At 34.4% G+C, this 19,698-nt stretch overlaps 1 protein-coding gene across 2 annotated transcripts in view; it reads left to right on the top strand.

Moving 5' to 3' along the window:
• The first annotated feature begins 3,790 nt into the window (after positions 1–3,790).
• The window catches only part of TFEC (transcription factor EC), a 76,755-nt gene continuing 60,847 nt past the window's right edge, over positions 3,791–19,698 (top strand). Inside the window, exon 1 of one of the 2 annotated variants that reach the window (XM_029233763.1) lies at positions 3,791–3,922. The gene's annotated coding sequence lies outside the window, so the exon portion shown is untranslated. The remainder of the gene's footprint in view (positions 3,923–19,698) is intronic. The other variant, XM_029233764.1, reaches the window with a different exon arrangement.

Genomic DNA, 19,698 nt, shown 5'->3' with positions numbered 1-19,698 from the left:
TTTCTCATTTCAATATCCCAGTCCTTCACAAAATCAGATGTAAGAAAACAATCCACTTATTCCTTGCATCATTTTTGTTTGCTATTTCATATATTCATCTACTAAATTACTGTTTCTCCGCCTTTAACTAACTTAAACCATAGGTAATTTATCTTCCAAATTCTATTAGATTTTAATCTCCTTGAGGGTAAGGATCACAACAGCTTGTCTTTGTATCCTACTGCCTGATACATGGTAGACATTCAGTAGAAGCTGATTAATTAATAATAGATAAAATACTGGTTTTGATGGAGAAGCTACTGTGAAGAACATAAGGCTTAGTATTTAATATACACTGTCTATTGTGTGACAGGACTAATTATAAGTACTTGGAGCATATGCTGTCCATGTTCTGTCTATACTTCCATATACCACTTACCATCTCAGGCTTGTCTTCCAATTGCCTGCAATGGAAGTTTTGTCAGAAGGCTGCCCTCAGCAGAACAGATTCCACTTTGCCCAGCTGCAGCTTGGGCAGGATATTCTTGGGTGTTAATGTTCCCTTGGAGGCAGCCTGAAACCAGTGGCTGATGGATTTTAGGGGGGGGTCTAAATATCCCAGGTCCTTTGTTCCCTGCCTGGAATAAATAAATATAAGCATTTTACATAATTTCCAGTGTCATGAAACTAAGAATTACCAATACAAAGAAGAAAAAGTTATGGTCCAATCCAGCAATAAGTACATCTTTAGATAAGAAGACAATCAAACCTTTATAATACAGTGTAACGATTACCTACATGTTATATGATTTAAAGCTAAGGAATAAAAGCATTTCCCAAGATTTTTTTTAGTCATTAAAAAGTATTTTTCTTAGAGAGATTTTAATCTGTATGTGGTCAAATACGTTAGACTTTCTTGATATTTTTCTCTACTTTATGAATTACAAAATAGTCACATTTTGGGGGGTGATTTTGAAAATTTTATATTTGCATCTTTAAGATTTTGAAATTGAGTTTTTGGTATAGTAGAAGTATGGCTCTCTCTCTACTTCTCCCTTCCTCTCTCCCTCTCTCCCAACAAATTGTTAGCTATTTGCCCTCAAAGTATTTATTGAGAAATATATCTATTTCCTACTGATGTGAAATACAACCTTCAACATATACTAAATTTCTAAAAATGCATGTTTGAGTTTTCTGTCTACTGTATGCCATCAGTAAGCTGTTTTGATTAGTGTAGTTTTACAGTATGTCCAGTATCTCATTAGTCAAGTCCTTCTTCACTATTTTTTAATTTCAAAATATTTTGGCTATGTTTTTCATTTATTCTTCTTAGTAAATAATAATAGAAACACCAATAGACTGTAACTAGAATTTTGATGGATATTATATTGAATTTACAAATTTATTTGGGATTAAAATATACTGACATTAATACTTATAGTAGAAAGATATGTAAAGTTCCGTTTGTTCACACACACAAGAGCATTTAATTCTTATCTTTCAAGAAAAACCTACAGACAGGAGGTCAGACACAATCTAGACTTTGAAAAAGGGAGAGTCTTGCATCAGGACATTCTAAGCAGAAGGAAGGAAGGATGTTTATGATGAAGCTTGAAATCCAGACTTAGATTTGGTTGTGAGGACTTTTATATGTTATTCTAGAGTAATGGGAATCAGTTTAGGCAGTAGGAATCTTCTGATGGTTACAAGTAAGGAGAATAAAATTATCAAATCTGTGATTTAGAAAAACAACGCTCTAATCACGTAGTTGTTTCCTCTGACAACCAGCCCTCATCCGGAAACTATTTTGGGGCCAAAGAAGTCACCTCTTCAACATAAACTCATGTACTAGTTGAAATGGGCTTACATGATTAACAAAAGATGCTCTTCTCACCCCTATTAAGAACCGTGAACCAGGAACCAAGGATGAAGACCAAATATTTATTTCTTATTATATCACAGTATCACACAAAGTAGTATACTATCCTTAAATGTTTTGGTGTACAAACTATTTTTAAAATCAAAACTATATTTTAATACAAATTACAAACATGTTTATTATATAAAATATAGAAGCTATAGGTACACAAAACTTTTAAAATATCTTAAGTGCTCCTCTAGACCACCATTAAGATATAAGCACTGTTAACACATTGGTGCCTTTTGCTTCAGGTGTGTGTGTCCACGTGTGCATTTCCAACTTTTCAAAAACCAAAATGTATGCCCTTATAATAACAGAGCTTCAAAACTTACCTTCTGAGTCACACAAATGTGTTTTAAATTATAATTCTATCTGAAGTAGTTTCTAATATGAGTTAAAATCCCATATGTTTCTCTTTCTTAACAATGTTTCTTATTAATCTTGTTTTCTTTATTTCTAAAATTAGCTTAAATCAATCACCTTTGCTCTAAATTAAGTACTTACTCCTTCCCATCACCTTAGGAGATTTAAATGTGTGATAACATCATAAGAAAATGTAAGGTGACTCAAAAATTAGTTATTGATAATGAGAGAACTTTTAAAATTTTTACTTAATAGTTTTGCAGTTCTTCAGAGGAGACACAAAGTGCTGAGACATTTTCACATAAACCTCACTCCTTGACAAACATCAATGTCAATTTAATTGCATGATTTTATATTTATTTATTTATTTATTTATTTATTTATGGCTGTGTTGGGTCTTCATTTCTGTGCGAGGGCTTTCTCCAGTTGCGGCAAGTGGGGGCCACTCTTCATCGCGGTGTGCGGGGCCTCTCACTATCGCGGCCTCTCTTGTTGCGGAGCACAGGCTTCAGACACGCAGGCTCAGTAATTGTGGCTCACGGGCCTAGTTGCTTCGCAGCATATGGGATCTTCCCAGACCAGGGCTCGAACCCGTGTCCCCTGCATTGGCAGGCAGATTCTCAACCACTGTGCCACCAGGGAAGCCCAATTGCATGATTTTATAAAACACAAAGAGAGGAATTTGAATGTAACCTTTGCATGAAACTTTAGTAATTATGTTATATGTAATGATGTAACTGTTATAAAGTAAATGCAAATTTTCACAGCACAAATTATAGTGTGGGAACAAAGTTGTATCTTTAGGTTTTTACTTTCATGCAGGTAACTAATATATAAAATGAGACCTCTTTAGATGTTTCATTTATAAAGGTAGTGAGTAACCAGTACTCATGTCCCTTAAAAATATGTCACACTGGGATATGAAAAATAATAATAAAAATTAGAAATCTTGTAAGTTGAAATATATATCTTCCAACTACATAGGAAAATAAAATATTCCTGGACAAGATGAAAATTATCCTGGAATTTGAGAGCAAAATCATATGTAAGGAAAATGTGATTATATGAAATATGGGAAATTTAATGGCCTAAAGCAAAAACTCAAAATCTGTTAACACTCTTAACAAAACTGCAATTCTTAAAAACTGAAAATTGGTGCAGGTCAGCTTTTTGAAGAAACGTTAAGTGTGAGACTTGACACGTCGCAATAAACGTGGGACCTTAGTCCATTTTGATAACAACCATTTACTGCTTGTGTTTATTCTGGGAAGAAATGTTGATTATGGGGCAATAATGGGATCAACTAGAGCTTTTACTGTGGTCACATTACTGTGGAGTACTTTTGTTGGAGTGCTATTTCTCAAATTGGTAGCATATTTCACATAAAGAAAGGAAGTCCCCGTACATGAAACTGCTGTGTCATTTCTTCTTCCTTAACTGAAATTCCAACCAAGGTTCAGGAAATGCCCTAATGAGCCACTTCTCTTTTCTCTTTCCTCAACTAAGTGGATTCCAACCAGTCCAAACTATTCATTATTCATGATCAGGACGTTTGCTTTGGTTGTCTCCTGTGGCATGGTGCTTATGTTATGGGAAGAGGGATTATAATTTGGTGCTGTTTGTAAAGGTGATAACACTGATAGAATCCAGTCATTGCTGGTAGGTAACTAAACTGGCAAGTTAATTTTCTGTACTTTAAACTGTGAAAGACAAGTCTAATCAATACCTATTTTACTTTGATATGTGTGGCTTGCTGATAATTATAGTTTCATCTTGCATGATCACTGGATATCAGGATATTAGAGTAGTTGAGCTATGATTTGCTGTAATTTGGGTAAAATATATCTAAAACTCAATCTATTAATGTCTTATTTTAATCAAGATATAGAAATCACTGTTTTATTTCATGATAACCAAAGGAATTTCTTCTTCCAGTTTAATATTCCTGGATGTTTACTAAATTGGAACATGATTTAACATTTTATTGCATCTTTTATGTTATTTTATGAGTAAATGTTAATTTCTACTTTTAGCAATATATATTTTATTGGCTATTAAAGGTAAGAAAATATGCATACTATTCATAGCAGAAATAACACCAGATAGTATTTTAGCATATATTATTTTTCCAGCATTAAAAGTTATTCTGTTTTTTATGGAGATTTGAATCTGAAAAATTTGTGTAGGAGATGTCAAAATCCCAAAGCAATAACTTTTTATTATAATAGTTTTCAATTAGTTTATTAGTAATAGTTTTCAACTGTAATAATTAGCAGAGTTGTAGTAGGGACTGGAAGATTATATATATATTTGTTTATATATATATGTACATAAAAAATATATTTTATATATATTTGTTTATATGAATTATAATCCCATGCTTTCGGTATCATCTTAAAATGTTTCATTGGGAATACACATTTTGAGAAGAAAATAAACCTCAGGTAATCTTTAATTCATTTTGGGTAGCTTTTTAGTAACTTATTTACTAGAAACTTCATTTAAAGTTAAGAGAATTTAAAATAACTTTCACAGTTCTTCCCTGTTCAGAGACTGTGTCAACAAAGCAAAGTGAAACAGAATATAGAGTTCATTATCAAGATTATTCAGACAATTCTGCTTCACTTCTATTTTAGATGAATCTGAGTGTAGCTTTACACTTTCAAGTAACTTTTGAATTAATACTAAATCTTTTACTTTTTTTGGTGGAAGCTACCTTAAATAGGCCAAACTTTGTAATCTCCATTTTGAGAATGAAAACTTTTTTTAGCTATAAAACAAATGGAATAGAGATAATTTTCATGTTGTCTATTTCTTTGGTTTGATTATCATTACTTTTTAAAAAATTTCTATTTCATTACAAAGCAGTAGAATAGTTCAATGTATGAGTAATTTTATTGAACTGGAAGTTGGAGCTGATGTCAAAAATGAAACAAACTGAAAAAAGTTCCTTAAAAATCAGCTTAATTTTAATGACTGTGACACAAGTGTTTATTATAAGTTTTAGATAGCCAAAATAATTATGAGGTATTTAAATCTGATGGAAATGTCTAGCATTAGTGACATTTTCAGAAATTGTGGTAATTAACACAGTGAAAATGGAAAATAATTTTGAAAACAGTGGTTTGAATAGTTAGAAAGGAGAAACTGAAAGAAATAAAATATTCTTACATGATAGTTTCAAATAAACTAGTGAAATATGATTCAAAGGAATAATGATGGATACTGATAAAGTAATAAATATACAAGTGGATGTATAATCATCAATTCTTTATTAATCAATTATAAATAGAAGTCAATTTTATTGTTGTACAAATCATTGTATAAAATGAAATTCACTAGACATACCAGATTATTCATGGAGGAAAATTTAATTAACTCTTTATAGTAAAAAATATTGGATTAAGCAATGGAGTGATAGCAGATCCAGAGAAGCGATGTTTACAAATAGCAGATTGCAAAATTTATACTATTTGGCAAAAAAACCCAAAACAAATGTATAGTGCAAAATATAGTTCTTGCTCAGGTTTTACTGATTATATTTACTAAGATTAGGAAGAAGAGTCAGTGAGGCATAGAGCAGAGGATGTATGAGGAAAACAGTAAGAATCACAAGTGTTTTCAAAAACATAACCTATGAGGGGAGAGCTTAACAGTAGTCTTATGGAAAAATGAGTATCAATAAATTAACATACAAAAATATCCCTTATTTTCTAGAGTTGTGAATTACCAGCCTGTTCAGGAATCTGTAGGTCAGGGTATAGGTGTTTGGAGATACACCAAAATTGGTCAGACATTATTTTGCTTGTGAGAACTTAGTTGATAATTTTGTGATTCCATTAAATTGTAGCTATTGGAGCATGGACGTCTTGGCCAATTGCTCATCAGCAAAAAAGAATGATATGGGAATGTATTACAGGTAGTTTATGTTAAACATTAGGAAAATTGGGGGGATCTGTATTATTGAAAAGTGAGATAGTAAGACAGGTTGTGGAATTTCCTTAGGTGACAATTTTAAGAACAGATTGGTTAAGGACAGAAAACCCTAGGTTCTAATTTTGTAATTGTTCTCAGAATACAGCAGGAGGTTGAGCCTAATGATCTGAAAGCCCATTAGGTTGCTGTTTTTCTTTTTATCACTTCACATTTGAAAGAACATGTGAAATTCAAAAATAGAACTAAAAAAGGCAATTGAAAGGAATGAGTCTAGGAAAGAGATTGAGGTTTAATACGAATTTCCATATCCCCTTACGTTTATTCCCAAGAGTTACCATGGAAGAGTGTTTCCAAATCATTTCTTGCCTTTCCTGAAACACTCCTCCTCAGCCTGTGTACTGGAACAGATTGTGATTCACTTTCTAGCTTCTTCCACTGGGCCAGAGAATCCTTCTATCCCTCCCTTTGTTCCTTTCTTTATTCCTTGTTTTGTGAACATGTTTCCAATACAAAAGTTCTATGCACATGAACGATTAAGTTCTGAAAGGTATTTAGCTTCCTTGTGTGGATTTCCATCCAGAAAAGCATTTGAGCCAGGGTTATGTGTTCAGTCAGACATTTCACTGTATCCCTTTTTTTCTCCATTGGTGAAAAGTCATTCTATTAGACATCTTTCCACACTCCCCAAAAATCTAGACCAGTACCTATTTGCCTTGAAAATCTCTCTATAGACAGGTAATGCTGTCAGCTAGTGTCTGCAGGGAATTCCTCAGCAGCTAGGATGTTTACATTCTCTGCTCCCTTTGATCCTGTGCAAATTCAAATAGATTTGAACCTACTGAACTATTGAGGTCTGTAACAGAAGTTTTGTCAGTAGCATTTTTACCATCAGACTCTAAGGTTTGGTAAACTTTTAGGCTTCTCTTTAATTAGTCTTAGGCTAAGAGGCATCTCTCAAATGTTTCTCTCCATTTAATCAATCACTTTTCCTCTTCTTTAGCTTATGATTGTCCTACACATATGTAAGGCACTTTTCACATGATGGATGATTTGCTCTTTCCATCAGAGCAGAGATGTGAAAAGCATGGCACATTCAGGGGTCTTTGATTATAGCTTGGAATCATTGTGGGGAATAACATAAAGAAGAGCTGGAGAGTTAAGGTGGGGGCAGACCATAAGAACTATGCTTTTAAGGGTTGTACAGTTTTAACAAGAGTACCTTGTTCTGATTGTGTTTTAGCAGGATATCTCTGGCCATTTGGAACACAGATTGGTGGGATGAAAGACCAGAGTCATAAGTTTTAGATTTTGTTTATAGGGTGCTCCTGTATCTGCTTTAAGACAGCAAAGACAATTATGTGTCTCTGGATAATACTTTGCAAAGTGGTTGTACCTCTGGCAACAACAGAAGGCAAGTTCTTTACTAAAAATATTGTAGAACCTACTTCATAAGAAAATCAAAGGTGGTGGACCGTGTCATTTTCCACTGTAAAAATAACCGCTTAAACTGAACATGGATTAGCTCCCAAACCAGTGGGCCAAGGAAATATCTGCAAGTGATTCAGTGGTTGCTTTGTTTAGTGCTGACAGAACACACTGTAAAATAGGAAGTCAGAAGTTAAGCATTTGTAGCTTGCTACTAACTTGCCATGTGACTTTAAATAAGTCTGTGTGTGTATGTGTGCGAGTGTTAGCTGAATATTTTATATTGAATTAATACCTAGCGTGGAGAGTGAATGAACGGCTGGGGCTGGGCCTGAGTGTGAAGGAAGAGGGGTCTGGTTGTGTTAAAGTCTCCTGTGCTTGAAGAGTAGTTCTGAATTTGCTCCTAGGATATCAAATTTAGATTGGTCATGGGAGCTCTAAGATTGGAAATAAAGGTCACAACCCAAAGGGAGGACTTCTCTGCTTCTCCCTATGGGATCCCTGATCTCACATTTCTGACAGATTTCTAGAGCACCGAACATAACCAGGGGCTACTGTCTCATATATTCTCTCCTATGAAAATAGCCTTGGAGGACTCTGCCTTAGGACAGAGCTCTCAGAGCAAAATGAAGTAGAGAATGAAGCAACTCTTTGCATAATTTGCCTTTTCTTCATAGGTCACATCTACTTTTCCATGTTTTCTAAAACTGCATTGCCAGTTCATTCTCATTTCTGTTTGTTTCAATAGGAAACAAAGTAGTATGAATTCATTTAGATTCAGCCCCACTGAACACACCACGTGAAATATGTAACACAACCAGTTGCTTAAGATGTATTTGTCTAAAGACAAAACAAGCAGCAACAGTGACAAAATAGCAAGCAAAAATATCCTATAATATGTTAGGAGAAGGAAAGAATTTATAAAATAAATGCATAAGCTGAAATATTAAGTCCTCTACTGAGGGATGAAAGAGAGACAGTGAATGTTAATTACTTCTGCTTGATAGCAGTAATCTTAGAAGGAGTTTTAACCAGTATCAAAATCAGATATTGTACATGAAATAGTCTTTTCTCTTCCACAGTTGATAATAGTTAACACCCATTGGGCTCTCATCATGTACTAAAGACTTTATCACCTCATTTGAGCCTGACATGCCCTTGAGGCAAGTCCGCTATTGCCATTGTTGAGAAAAGTGAGGCTTTTGAAGGATAGGTAACTTTTCCAAGGTGACCAGTGGGGAAGTGATGGAGCAGCGACCTGGATCTAGGTCTGTAAGGGTCTTAGACCTAAGTAAACTCCGTAGTCTTTTCTGGGGAACTTTTAAACTTAAACTGTATCTTTGTTGTTCTACTTTATTCATTGTGAACAAATGTTCTACTTTATCCCATCTTTATAGCAGAGAAGGGGAAACAGTTCAAGGGAGACGGGTTGGGGGAAATCAGAAATCACAGCTCTGCTAAAAGTGGTTCCTAGGCTTATACATGGATAACGAGGTCTTTGACTACATTAAATTTGCAAAAATGGCAGTTGCAGAGGTAACAAGGGACCAGAATAGATGGCTCTATTTCATAAAAGAAAGGGGCAAAGTGAAGAGACTCATTAATGTTGAAGCAGTAGATGGATAACCAGTGACAAATATCAAGCAGATTTGCTTCAGTTTGGTCAGAGAAAGGTCATTGATTATTTTTGGTTAAACTGGTTCACAGAGGCCAGGTCTCCACTAAAAAAGGGAATTAATTGCTTCCATTTCCCACTAATTGCCTCAACATTTCCCTGTGCTTTGTCATTGGAGATTTGGTCAGAGAGGCAAAAAGTCAAAAGTCAGAGTTTGATGGAATCTACATAAAAAGGGAATCTGAGGAGACCAAATTATGGCATTTGGTGTAATAATGATAATGATATTTAGCATTTTTCCCTGGGAGTGCTGTGGATTTTTAGAGACCTTTTCAATCTTTAATCAGACCATAGGGCACATTTAAGAGAGTTCACTGCTTTTATTTCCATCTAGAGGGTAAGGCATCACAGAGAGATGAACTGACCTAGGGCAAATCTCCTGAGATGTTAAACCTCTATGTTGGATTACACCCTCTATGTTGAGTTTTAGCTGGAAGGCTGGGCACTTCCCAGAGGTATCATTCATTCATACTCCTTCAGAGTCTAGACTTTTTGTACATTACTCTCTGAGATTACTACCTCTATCAATGGCAGAAAAATCACCCAAGAAATTGGCATGAAATAGTTTTGATGTCACAAGAATTACTTAGTTTTCAGGCTATTAATTGATTCTTGAGCCATCTTCAATTAATGAGATATTCTACCTGTATTTTCTTAATTAACCAGTCTTTAAAATCCTTTATAGCTCTAAATCCTTTGGAATCTGTGAGTTTTGTTGTCCAGAAATTTTGTACTTTTTTGGAACCCAAAGTGGCAGTGTAGAGAGTGGGAAGAACATGGGGTCTGGATATGCCAGGTCAGCGTTCAATCTTCCTGGCTCCTCTGATTTACTTGTAATACCTTTGGAGGCCCAATAGACAAATGTTGCTCTTTAGGAAGTCCCAAACCTGCAATATCAGCTACTCTTCTTTGCTGGAAGAACCAGAAATATGTTATTATTAGTTAGATATTTATTACATTGTAGGTTCTTAGAAACATGGTGTATTAGAATGAGCATAGGTTTTAAAGCAAGGCACTTAGGTTTCAAAACCAGCTCTGTCATAATCACCTGTTTGATCCCAGACAGGTCATGTAATTTGATTGAAACTCATGTGTAAACTCATTTCTTCATGTGTAAACCTGGTATACCTCATTGGGTTTCATATTAAATAAGAAAGTAAAGGTAAAGCACCCAGCTCAATGTCCACATATACTTATCAGCCATATATCTATTAACATCATTATTAGAAATGATAAAGATATTAAATGGTAAAACTATTAATTGGGGCATGACTTAAAACATAAAACCTTAGTATAAAAGAAGTCTAGTACTTTATAAAAATCCTTCCTTTGAATAAGATACTCTCACAGTTATGGTGAACTTGAGGTGGACCATCTTCTGGTCAGATGCCTCACTACAGCAAGTCCTCCTTACCTTCCCCAATAAAAGTGCTTTACTCACATTAAGTCATTTAGTAATCGAACAGTTCTGGAAATTAAGCAGTATTATTGTGCTCAGTGAACAGGTAAGAGTGTTTACATACGGGGAGGGAAACATGTGGTCCAAAGTCATACAGCTTGTCAGTGAGGAGCCCAGCTTTGAAGCCAGGTGGGCTGATTCCAAACCCTATAATCCTAACTGCTCCTCTAACACTGCTTTGGAAACATCAGACTGCAGTTCAAGGTTGTCATTTGTGCAAGCTGAGAAATTAAATAGCCCTCACCCTCATTTTTAAATTAAGGGGATTCTTAAAGCTTATCTTTTGTCTGACAGAAATGGCTCTTCGCACCAAGAATCAAAAACCATTGTTAACAGTGATATCTATGTCACCAAACCCTTCCTTGGATTCTTTCTAAGTGTTTCTATTTAATTTCAAAAGGTACAACCAGCCCTTGTCAGAACACATATCAGTCCTCTATAACCAAGAAATGTTAGGAGCTGGGCATATGGTTTCTTCCTGCTCCCATGGTGCTTTTCCCTTGTCTGCCCCTGCCCTTGCCTCCCAGGCCCCATGAGCCTTTTCTCCCCAGTGCTGAAGCTGAGGTCCAGCTCTGAGGGGAGCCCTAATTGTCAAACTAGTTGCTCATAACTTTTTTGACTTGTTTCTCTTAAACAATGTAACTTAATAAAACTCTTTCAAATACTTAAGCAGGGCACAGCTACTAACACAGGAAGAGCTAAGTACACATGGGAAAAGCTGGTTTGACTGTTTTGATTAACTTGACTGCACAAGTCAGTCAAAAAGTAATCACCAGTGAAGCAAACCATTCTGACAGATTTTTGGCCCACGGTGACTGCTTATTTGACCGGCTTCAGCTTGAAGTGGTCAGATTGACTGGAGACAGTCTAACTGGAAAATTTAACTTTGGAGTATGTGTATACCAGAATCTACTTTAAATATCTTTATTCGAAATCTGTACATATTTTCCTAGGACCAGTGAGAGAAGTTTGAAAGTGACACATTGCAGCATTTGACTTTCTAGAGTGAGATAGATGTCTTGCCACTTGCTAGCACTGGCAATATATTTATAGGCTACAAAACAATCACATTTCACCCCATGCACATATAGAGTTCAATAAAATTGAAACTCTACCTTAACTTGGCCAAGTCCTAATGTAAGGCATTATATTCTCTTACTCTTCTGAAGGGTTGGTGATAGACTTATGACAGCAAATGACTTCTCAGATATCAGGTTACCAATTCAGTCATTAGTGACTTGGGGTAAGGCAAAGTTGACCTTGCCACTGAGAGTAGTCCTTCTAAGAAGAATTTATGAGAGAAAGAAAAACAAAACAAAACCTTTGATGAGAGGCAAAAGAATCTGGTTGACATTATTATTTGAGCTGCTTTTTCAAAGCAAGCCCCTTTATATCTATCTATCTATCTATCTATCTATCTATCTATATACCTATCTATCTATCCTTATGTTCCTTTAGGAAATTTACTTTGAAATGAGCTCCAGCTTTGGGCAAGACATAAACAACACTATAAGGATGGAAAGAATGATTTATTCTCACATTATAGTGTTGATTTTATGGGGAGAACATAATGAGGTTATTGTCTGCTGTAAGCACATTTTTATAAGGTCTGGTTTATGCTGGTTGAACATCCTAATACATTTATGTTGAGATTTTGAAATATCCTGTTACTGTTTGAAAGACATTCATGTGCTGCTCTTCAACACTCCTAAAATTCTAACTTTTCCCATGGAAATGTTTTGTAAATGTTCAGGACTTAGATGCTATCTCATGTACTTCTATTAAAGTTCAGTGGTAAGGCTAGATAGAACTTAAAGCCAGAGTGTTAGTAATGACTAAAATAATGATACTTTTCTTAAAATAGCTTGCTTAATAGTCATATTTTCTCTTGTGTTAGAGTCACTTGATATATAATTCTATTTTTAAAATTTTGTGATTAATAGAGAGAAAGGAAACTTACTTTAACTTTGCTTTCAAAGTTTATGCTTTCTAGTCATTTTACGATTAAGAGGCTTTAGCAGTAAAGCTCTTTGACCTGAGTAAAAGAGAGAAATAAATTAAATCTCACTGTTTGAAGAATGCTATAGAGAGTCCACTGGGGTATATATTTAAATTGTGTATGTTCTCTACATTATAGAATCATTGTTAATAATGTTTCAATGATCATCTTGATGCTTCAAACCTTTTACACACCTAGGATTATTTCCTTAAGCTATGCAAATGTACGAATTTACTTCCCCGGCAGCAACTCACACAGATGCCTATTGCATTGTTCCCTCCTCAGCCCTAGGTATTATCATTTAAAAATATTTGTTAATTTGAAAGGAAAACAGCTTCATTTTAATAATCAATTCTGATGAGGAACAAAGACTCAGTAGTGAGACCAGTGAGGCTTTGAACTCAGGCTTTGCTTCACAGCTCCTCAACCTATCCTTTATCTCCACTTTCTCATGAAAGTGCGGAGAAAGGCTACTCACCTCACAGCTTTCTGCGAGGATTGTATGAGACATGGTGGGTAGCACTCCGTGCTCTGTGCCTGACACAAAGCAAACTTTCTATACTTACCAGCAATGTATGTCATTATTATCATTATGATTATTAACACACTTTTTCACTTTCTGGAGAACACCAGCATAGAGATGAGCAGACTTCGATTGATTTTAACTCTGCGTGCTGCTTTGTTAACATGCTTAACATGAGCCTTAATTAGCTTATCAAAAAAATGGGTCAAATAAGGGATCATAATCATAAGGGATCAAATGAAAAATGAAGTTGAATAGGTAGGTGGGGGACAACCTATCCATAGGCCACGATAAGGAAACTGAACTTTATTCTAGATGAAATGGGAAGCAGCTGAAAGATTTTTAATCAGGAGAGAGGTTAATCCATTTTATGATTTAAAAAGTCCATTCTGAAGGGTGTATGAAGAATGGTTGAAGAGAGCAAAGGAGGGGGCTGGGAGATGAGTAATGAGAGATTCACAGTAAGGGATGATAGTGGCTTGTACTAGAGCTCTGGTAGTTAGAGATAGAGATGACTATATTTGAGGTCCATTTGTGAGTTAGAATGGATGGGGTGGATTATATATGAGGGTAAAGGAAAATGAAGGACAAAAGGAAGACTGCTCAGTTTCTGAGTTGAGAAATTGGATGAATAATTATACCATTAACTGATTTGGAGAAGAATGAAGAGAAACAGGCTTTGGGGAGGATTATCACAAGTGGTTGGACATGCAAATTTTAAATTTTGCGATATTTGTGAGATATCTATTTATCTAATATACATAAACCTCGGCCTCCCAGAGAGAAACTTTGGGATTTATGTTTTGTTAGTGTGTAACTGGTATTTGTAACTGAGGGAATAGGTGATATCATCCACATACATGAAAAAGAGGTGTCTGGTGCTGAGTCCTGTGTCATCTCCAATTCACTTTTCAAGTTACTGCATTCCAGTTTCCATTTCATAGAGAGTTCTGGAAGAGAATTGCAAATTTGGGTATCATTAGCATATTGGTGGTATTTAAAGCCAGGGGAACAGATGAGACCCTCTTTGGGGAGAGTGTGGAGAGAGAGAAGTGCCTAGTGCTGAGCCCCGAGGTCTCCTCATTTACAATTTGCCATGTCCCTCCTGTCCCTGCAGGCTGACTTCTATTCTCACTATGTCCCTGAGATCATTCTCCTGAGGGTCACCAGTGACCCAGTTATTTCCCAATCTGCCAGCAATATCTCCTGCTCTTTCTATTTCCTCATCCCTGTGCTATTTGACTCTGTTAACCACTTTTTCCTTGAAATACTATCCTACTTTGGCTTTGTTATATCATTCTGTCCTAATTTTCATTATACTTCCTTGAGATTTCTTTAGTCTTTTCTGCCCATTACATGTTGATATTCCTCAGAGTTCTTTACCTGGATTTTGTCTTTTTAATTCTAGTTCTTTGTCCTGTGTGATTTAAACTAAAACCCTGATTCAGTGATTTGTTCTAAGCTGGTCACCATATCTGTTTCTCTAAATCCACACATCTAGCTGTTTACTAGGCATCCCTGTTGGATGTTTCACAGCCACTCTGATTTCATTATGTCCAATACTGAAGTTATCATCTTTCCTTCTAATCTTTTGCCTCCACTTTTATTCTTTATTTTGATAAATGCCATCTTCTCCACCACTTCATCATATGTGAATCTTCCCCTTCATCACACATATAAACGAATCAGAAATCCTGTACATATTTTAAAATTTTTATCCTCTATATTATGGGTAATATTTAACCTATCTTTTTAATATCAAATACTTTTTAATATCAAATATTTAATATCAAATAGAGGGCCTTAGCTTGGGCCCTCTATTCTTCTCTCCTGGAATATTACTAAAAACTCCTAATTGTTCTCTTTGTGCCCTGGTCTTTCAATAATTCAGTTTCCATATTGTTGCCTAAGGGATATTTCTGAAATAATAGTTGATCATATTACTGTCCTGCTAAAAGTCTTATATGGCACATTAGGGCTATAAGCACAAAGCTTAAGGTTGTATTTATTTCTCTTTATGAGCTGGCTTCTGCCTAGTTTTCTATTTTCGTTTGTCCTCACCTACACTTTATTCAGATCATACTGAGGAAGAAAGAAGGGAAGAAAGGAAGGGAAGAAGGGGGTAAGAAAGAACATTTTGTCTTTATAACTTCTGCTATTGGAGCATTTTAATAACATTGAGAGCTTAATTAAAGACATTAGATTTGGGGAACTGAACTCTGTAGGATTTTCCTCAAATGACTTCAGCTATGATGAGGAAATCCCATAGCACCAGAATTTCCAGGCAGGGTGTTTCCTAGAAGCCATCATCAAGATTCTTAATGCTACAAGAATGAGAAACTCAGAATTTAAAAGGAGTACCTATTAGTTTCCTATTGCTGCTGTAACAAAATTACCACAAACTTAGTGATTTAAAACAATACACATTTATTATCTTACAATTCTAGAGGATAGGCGTCTGAAATCATTTAAACAGGGCTAAAATCAAAGTGTCACCAGGGTTTAGTTTGTTTCTGGAACTTCTAAGGGAAAATCTGTTTCCTTGCCTTTTCTAGCTTCTAGAGGCTGCCAACATTCTTTGGCTTAATTCTCATCACTGTGTCATCTGCTTCCATAGTCATATCTCTCTCCTTTGTCTAATTCTGACACTCCTGTCTCTCTTTTACAAGGACCCTCCCTTGAGATTACATTGGACCTATCCAGATAATCCAGGATAATTTCCCCATCTCAAGATCCTTAATTTAATCACAGCTACAAAGTTCCTTTTATAGTGTAAGGTCAGATATCCACAGGTTCTGGGGATTAAGATGTGGACATCTTTGGTGAAGGAGGCATTATTTCACCTACCACAGAATAATTGAAAATAAATGGAAAAAGTTTAAAAAGGCTAAAACAAATATGTTCAAATATATTTTTGTTTTCAATGAAAAAGTTTTGTTTTACTTAGTTTGTCTGCTCAACTTAGTGTGGAAAATAGAATCCTGTATCCTCATATATGAAGTTTCAGTAAGAATATTTTCCATATATTCCAAAGCTATAATATTAACCAGCACTTTGATTTTTCTTTATTTCTCAAAAGTAATTGACACAAAAGAAAGCTCTTACAAAGAACTTCTTTATTATTTCAACTCTTACCAACTTTTTATACGCAGTTATTCATTTCTTAAATTTATCCCCGAGAGCAGGAAGTTTAAAGATACTGAATAGAATAGTCGTGATATTTATTTAGAATAAGCCAAGCTGAAATTAATATTATTTTCTGCTCTTTCCACCTGCTGCCTTCCCATCCACCCTTGTGAAAAAGAGTGAAAGGTTTTTGGGAAAGGTAGCAGTAAAATGATATAAGGGAAATAAAATTTCTCCTGGGTAAGGAGGCTAATACTCTTCAGAATAGTGTATATTTAATACATAGATCTAGAGACTAAAGTGGAGAAAGCATCTTAAATAAAGGAAACACTTATCTAGAGTTCATATTTTCTGATGGTAGCTTTCAATTATAGCATTACCTCACTTGTATGGAAAACCCAGGTCTTGCACCATAAGGTGGTTACAATATAGATGAAGTGAAACACAAAATAATACAAAATCAAAAGTGAATCCAGCCAAACTCAACTAATAATGGGGAAGCAACCCCAAAGGTTTTTCCGCTACAGAGTAGAGTCAATTGATTCATATTTGTATACAGATATGGGACATATTTTTTTCTAATTGCAGGGCCTGGAGTTTTACTATTCTTGTGCGCTGATAATAAATAACTTGCAATTGAAAGAATACCCTCCTTGTACTCAAAAGACAAGAAGTCAAATTCACTTTTCTGCCTGTGTGATTGTAAGCGAGTCTGATAACCTGTTTGAGCTTCAGTTTCTTCGTCTATAAAATGAGGATAAAAGTCTTTACTTAAATCGTTGGAGTGTTTGATTCAACTTGTGACGGTGGCTACTATTATCTTGCATTCTGGGGCTTTGAACTAGTCCCTGAGGTCCTGTGATCAATCTTCTCAACAAATTGATGTTTCATGGCTATATACTTTCCATAACCATAAAAAAATTAAAACGGAAGTATATTTTTTTGATTCTAAAGGAACATTATTCTTCAGGGATAAGTGGAAAGTAAAACTGCATCTTTGTAACTGAAGGCCTTTCGTACATGAGGGCACAATTACTTGAGGAGTTTGATTTCTGTAAATGTAGTAACAGGTGCCTTTAAAACATAGAGAACCAAAAGTAATTATATGTACTAGTTAGGTAAAACAAAGACAAGATAAATTTTACTTTTTTTTTTCTCCAGAAAAACTAGTAATATCTACGAAAATTGAGTGATAAAATGTACTTATGAAACAAAGCCATTTTCTGCCGTTTGCCAATCAAAATGAATAATTTTAAAGTCTCATTTTCAATTAGATTATTTTAATATTTAACTACCTAAAATGCCCCAATCATATTTTTTAGAAAATGGTTACACTATAATACTGCAGTTCTAATGATGACATTTTATTATGATAAAAATGACTTCATTAATTGATGACCATATATCAACTCATAAAGTAGATAAGGGATATAAAAAGTTTTCAAGTCTAAGATAATATAAACCAATTTGAATTGTTTAGATTTTCTTTTTTTTATGATCCTTTTATTCTTACAAAATACATAAATTTGTTATAAATTTACCTGCATTAAGCGGCCTATGAATTTCTTTTATAAGGTCTGCATAAGTCGGCAATATATTGATGTTATCCCAAATCTTACCATTAAGATATACTAAAAATTAAAAATGTAATGTATTTGCAGCATAATGATACAAGAGATGACAAGTATCATATGGAAGTTTGTCCCAGATATTCCTATTTATGGATTTGGATCTATTTTAGAACGTGTAAACATTTTTTTAAAAAAACATTGATGACTTTCCAAGATATTTGAAATATGACCTTTTGAAGAAGTCAGTGTTGTTTCTCCTTTATTCTCTGCATCCTTGAAAGAGCATTCACAACTTCATAATGAAAATGATATCAAAAAGTCACTATATGGAAGATGAAAAATAGTACATTTAAGCATTACATGAGAGCTTTGTTTTAAGTTGAAAGTAACTGTGAAGTATAAATCATCATTTAAACACAATTGTTGATTTCTGAAGCAAAATGTCTTTTGTTTTATAAAAGTCTTATTAATAAATATTAATGTTTAAGTCTTAATGCCATTAGATAAATATTTTTTTAAAGAAGTTAAGACTTTTTACTGAATCTAGCTTAAATAATTAACTTGTATATTTCCACATTTACAGGAAACAATTTAATTGTATGAGAAGCTTCTAAAAAGAATATAAACTGTAGTATTAACTTAAATACAGCCAAAGCACTAAACATAAATATGTCTAATAATATCAAAATATAATGTTACAACTGGACAATTCTTTCTTATTAAAGGAAGAATACATCATTCATTCATTCAACTGGTTTGTTGAATTGGAAAGGACATTTCCTCATCTCGTTATTTCTCCAAGAGAGAATACACTCAATTTTAATTTAATTTTTGATACACTATAATTTCTGAAAACTAAATGCAGTTAAATATTGTACTGAAGTTTTAGAAAATAATTGTGGAGGCCCAATTGAGTATTTATTTATGATATTGTAAGATTAAATAAGATAATATATGCAAAGTATATAGCATAGTCCTTTCTATAGGCTGTTCACCCAATAAACAAGAAAAGGTACAAAATCTATTATTTAAAAACCTAGGGCTAGATGTGTTTCAAAATTATCAATACTTTAAATTTTGAAAGGTAATATGGTACATATTCCTTGATACCCTGCAGTGTCCAAGACAGCGTCCCATAATCAAACACATTAATATACCTGCAACAGTACATGTGAATATCTACTGTAAGTAGGATAAAGAAAGACTTTAACTAACCTTACTTCATTTCAGGTTTGATTTTGCCACCAATTGGGTTTGTGTCAAACATAAAAAAAAAAAGAAAACTCCTACTTTCAGAGCTTTTTGGATTTTGGAATTGCAGTTAAGAGGTAGAGGACTGATAGAATTGTAATGCAATTGGACTAGGAAAATAGGACTGTATCTACATCAAAAGGTTGAATGCATAATTTTAGAAATAGGGCAAACTAACTTTATTAAGGAAGATTTACCTGACAATGTAACACACACAAACTTCAAATAAGCATTTTGCAAAATGTGAGAAAAAAATCAATGGAACCAAAGGGAAAAATAAAGTTTAGAATCGGAATAGATTTCCCTACGTGTAGTTAGAACATGGGAGTTAACCATCTTTGGCACTAGGTCCTCTCATCTTCTATTCTGTACATCCTCCAATGATCATCTCAGTTATCACCTCAGTGTAGATGTTATGTAAATTTTATCCAGAGTCCATACCTTACCTCTGAATTCCATACCCATAAATG

The sequence above is a fragment of the Monodon monoceros genome, unplaced genomic scaffold, assembly GCF_005190385.1.
Source record: "Monodon monoceros isolate NGI ecotype Baffin Bay Population unplaced genomic scaffold, NGI_Narwhal_1 Super_Scaffold_2, whole genome shotgun sequence".
NCBI lineage: Eukaryota > Metazoa > Chordata > Mammalia > Artiodactyla > Monodontidae > Monodon > Monodon monoceros.
The sequence above is the reverse complement of the archived record's forward strand: the minus strand, read 5'-3'. Positions and strand labels throughout refer to the sequence as shown.